Raw genomic sequence first — 5,302 nt, 5'->3', positions numbered from 1 at the left:
ACTTCTAGAGGCAGAAGTTCATGAGGGTAAAATGTAATATTCAACGAATCCGTGTGAATATGATCCATAACCGCATTCACATCCGCTAGTCTCGCAGAAGAAGGCAATAAGATCTTTTGCAAAGCTTCCTGTAGCATACCTTGATATGTCAGAGCATTTTCAAGCAAATCCCATAGTGAGATCTTAGCGGGAGTAACCTTAAGTTGCTTGATAAGATCATAATCACTAGTTCGTTTATCTACTAGTAAAGGTGCTTGAGGAAGACTAGGTTGAGAAGGTGGTAAAGAAACTTGTCGTTGATCAAAAGTTTGCTTATTCCTCCTAGTATTATACATGTGAGCAATGGTATTGTAAGACAACTATTTAGATTGCATAAACTTAGAATACAAATCAGAAGTTTCTCCTTTAAAAAGTTTTTCATTAATGGTTTTGGCCTTCTTTGGAGAAGGACTTGCTGTAGTCACATAAATGCAAGGTCTCTTAGGCCTTTGAGGACCCAAAAAGACAACAATAACATTCATGGACTTCTCATTTTTGAATGAGGATGTTGTGGAGGATGACACTTCTTTTACATATCTTTTGGATAGAGGTGTTCCTAAGAAGTCATCTAAAACTTCTTCCAACATATCAGCCATCCTTAGAGAATGCCTTGTCAAAAGCATCAAATTCCAAGAGGAAGAGAACTGACATTAGGCATTCACGTTGGGTTCACCAAAATGTAGAGGAGGGGATTTGTTACCTCCAAGATGATAAATCTATAAAGAACAAATCTATCCACTACTACCTCACTTATACTAGCACTAAGGGTGAGCCAGGGGATAACAAAAAAATGAAACTACACTAATAAAGGAATAGTTGAGTGTTAAAGCACATAAATGATGAAATATAAAAATATGAGTTAACAACACAATATAGTCTTAAGAGTAGATTATACCAGAGAAATGGGAAGGTCTCGAATTTTGGACGCCAACGTGGTGCACAGATGTCTGCATGACATGATGTCATCTGTACGACCAAAGAGCTCATATCTCCACAAAAAGATAACAATGACTTTTCTCGACTACACATAACCTGTTCATCACCTGCACACACGAAGACAAGGGAAAATGTTGGGGCTATATAGGGGCCTACCTCAGTCAGACCCCCATTTTGGTGTTTCCACCTCCACAGACAACCAGATAGATAGATTGGATAATAGATAAAAGATAAAATGCAAATAGAAACTATACTCCACTTAGTGGAAGCAAACCCCTATTGCAAGTAGATAAAAATGATATATTGATAAGCTAAATGCACTTAGATGATAGATACACTTAGAGATATGATAAATAAATTACATGCAATGATAAAAGATAGATAAATGACAAAGAGAAGGCAAGGCGTGTAGCCAAACCCCCCTTTTTGAGATACAAGCGCGATGAAGCTCAAGATACATTCTTGTTGTTGCAAGATGATTGCAAGAGTGTTGTGGATAGAGATAGCTTGAGAGTGCTTGTAGAGTGTTCAAGATAGAGAGATCAAAGAGCCAAAAAGTAACCAAGTGTAGAACCCTTTCAAATGAGCAAAGAAGGGCTTTTTAAAACAGGGAAGAGGCATGGAGAGCTGTTATAGCCAAAGGAAAGCCACGGGACACGCGTCAGAAGGCGTCTGATTAACTGCAGGATGCAAGATTCCATGGATCTATCGGGACATTATCACGAGGTGTTGCTGTCCTCCCGAAGATAGGCCCAAATGGTTTCGAGGCAAATGGGGTCACTTTGTCTTTGGGGCCCATGATGTCAAAATGATGAGATTTTGATCATGAGTTTGTCATTAATGCATAAAGTGCCATGCATAAGTGTCATAAATACACTAGGCACAATTTAGGACACTACAAGGATGATGTTTTGCATCTCTTCTTCCAATGTCCTTTTTTTAGGGAGATTTGACACTATTGGCGGGGTGCTTAGAATTAGGCCTGTACTCATGATAGTTCTTTGGTTTAGTTCTAGGAAAGTTTGGGTAGGCCTCCAACTAAGACCTCTTTTCTTTAGGTTGCTTGGGCTATTGGTCCTACTTTCATTATTTGGCATTTTTGGATGGAAATGAATCAAAGGATTTTCTAGGATACAAAAATGGTGGTGGTTCAATTGTGGCGAAAGATCATTAGTAGACCCCAAGAGACTATTTCAACAAAGTGCGATATTTTAGTTTTGGTGGATACTAATGATTAAGCTATTACAAGGAATTTAAATTTTATGGATAGGAGCCTTGGTTCCTCTATTGGTAAAAGCACTTGATAGGTCAAAAAGAAGATCCATCATGAAGGAAGACCTGGTATCCTCTTCCTCATGGAGTTCTAAAGGTGAATATTGATGACTCCTCTAGGGGGAATCCTAGACATGCGAGGATTGGTGGCATTGGTAGGAATAGTGCTGTTGGGGAAGTTATGTTCTTCTTTCCCATCTATAAATGGCAGCTCACTAATAAACTCATAAAAGGCCCTTGCTATTTTATATGCAGTCAAAAAGAGGTTGTTCCCTTGGATGGAAATAGATTATTTCTGAATTTAATTCACAAATTGTGGTGGATATGTTGAATGAGCAATGGTTGGAAGGGGCTAATTGGGAACTGACCCTGGTGGTTAGATAGATTTGAGTTTGAGTTGCTCTTTAGAATTTGTTTCCTTTTGTCATATCCTTAGAGAGTGGAATAGAGTGACAAATTGCTTAGCTAAATAGGCTTCTAAGTATTTGGAGGGGTGGAATTTTGGTGATTGGGGAGGTTTGTCTCCATAGTGTTCTCTAACTCTAGAGAAGTTAGTGGTGGAGAATAGGGATGAGTAGTTGGTTTTTTCTTTAGTCTTGCTCTTGGGGTTTCTTTCTTCTTATTTATGGTTTTTCCTTTTTAGGATTGTGGCCTTTTGCTTAGTAATATTTCTTTGAGCTGAATAAAGTTTTACACCTTTTTATTAAATTAAAAAAAAACATTAACAATCACATTGAAAATAAATTATTTTAATAAATTATAGTTAAATTTTTTATATGATAATTTTATAATTTTTTTAAAATTAAATAAATAAAATCTTATAGTTAGTGGAAATATAGTTTATAAATCATAAAATTAATTTTTTTATATGTTAATTTAAAAAATTAAATAAATAAATAAAATCTTCTAATTAGTGGAAATCTTGTTTATTTATAACTAGTTAAGATTCCATTCAATGGAATCAAATAACAAGTACTAATAATATAATAATTTTTTAAATAGAATAATGAACATATATGATATCTTTGACAATTAATTGTTAAATTAATTGACATAATTATACTTTATAACAATATTTTTTTTTTTGATCAATAACTAGGATAATATATTACTTAAAATAGGAAAGATTTACATCTAAAAAGCAGATAGACAGTTTGCCACAACATGGGGTCTCGCCCCTATTACAACAAAGGAACCCGAAAAAGACCCCAAACCTGCAGGGCCATCAACTACAAAAAACCAACATACATACACATACCCCACAAAAAGACCTCGATTGGCCTAGAGGACCTATCTACCGAAACCATCCCAAGGCCTCCTCCCTCGAGAAGTTAGGAATACCTCGGCTGGGCCTTGCATCATGCATCTCACTCCCTCCACCTGGCACTGTTCCTGGCCTGCCACCACACAACGAACCTCGCTCCACCACCTTCGCTTGCTTTCATGGAATCTGATGGCGAACCAAAGGCCTCCCATCCTCATCCAGAGGAGCCTCAGACCGAATTGGGGTCACCTTCCCACAAATCTTCACTCTCTCAGTCAGCCCCAACTCACGCACATACTGCACAATCTCTCTCCATCCCTTCCTTGCGTTTTCCACCTACAAATCAATTGGTCGAGAAGCCGACCAAATTATGAATGACTTAGCTCCCCCACTTCAACACCAATCCTCCGCCATGATCCTTCCATTGACTTTAGCCCTTCGCCAACAACAGCTCGAGCCACCACTTCCTTCAAACCACCCGCCCATTTGGGTCTCAACACCAAAGATGCGACCCGCTGCACTTCCTTCGTCGACTTTCCCACCAGCAAGGCCAGGGCAACGAACAATGACGAGATATCAAGGTTAGTTCTAGGCCGACAGTCAGACACTAGAAATTCCTCCCCCAAAATCAACCTCACTACCCTCCAAAATTCCTCTCCATCCACCCTGAAGACATTCATCAACCTGTTGCTCAAGATCAGGCCGCGAAAAGTAGGCATTTGCCCGTTCGTCGTCAAGGAAAAATTTGCCTCCATCCTGACTCGCCTCTGCACCAAAACCTGCACACACATCCAACACTGAAAACCAACCACTGCAAAATGCCAAGGAGCCAAAATCAAAGGCCTTAAAAAGCCACCACCATCACATGACATGATTGCTCCACACGAATCGCAAAAAAAACCTTGCATCATCACCAAGCCTTCACACTGATTGCCTCCATCATCACCCATCACCGCTAGGCCACTTGCAACATCATCGTAGATCACAATCCACGAGGACCATAACTTCCCACAAGTCCAGGGACACAAACAATCATTTCAAAAATAAACTCGGGTTCACTTTCCTAAGACTAAGCAGTGCAACCAAAATCATGAGAATTACCATTTCAAAAGTCCTCGAACAATCTAAAGTTATTTTCCAAAGAGCCATTCGCTCCCACATTTGAAAGCTTTTTAGCTTCCACATTTGCTTCCCTGAGAACGTGGGTCACCTTAAAATCTTCAAACCCACACAAAAGAAGTTTCATTCTTCGAACATGCTTGTCTAAGTGCCACGCCTCCATTTGACCTCTAGCTATCCCATTCACTACAATCTGAGAGTCTCCCTCCAAATGGAGTTTCTTCACTCCTAAGTTCTTAGCCATGAGAATGGCTTCTAACACCGCTTGACACTCAACAGCGCTGTTCGATCCATCCACCAATCTTTTAGCTCCTATGGCTAGAATATTGCCACAATCATCTCGGACTATTACCCCAACTCCAGAGACCCCTGGATGACCCCTGGATTACCCCTCGACACACCATCAAAATTAACCTTAGTCCAACCTTTATCTGACGGGGCCCACTCTTGTCTTGATTCACCCTTCCTCTGAGGATTAGCCCTCAGAAGCCCATTAGCAAGCCTAAACTTTATAACAATATATTACAAAACAAAATATATTGTATTACAAAACGAAATTTAATTGTTAACACTATTATTTTATAAAAAAATCCTATATCCCAGTTAGTGACCTAGTTTTTTTAATCTAAGAAACAAATATATTCCTTAAGGTTGATATAAATAACGGATAGA

Source organism: Cryptomeria japonica, chromosome 8 (assembly GCF_030272615.1).
Source record: "Cryptomeria japonica chromosome 8, Sugi_1.0, whole genome shotgun sequence".
In the NCBI taxonomy this organism is placed as follows: Eukaryota; Viridiplantae; Streptophyta; class Pinopsida; order Cupressales; family Cupressaceae; genus Cryptomeria; species Cryptomeria japonica.
The sequence above is the reverse complement of the archived record's forward strand: the minus strand, read 5'-3'. Positions refer to the sequence as shown.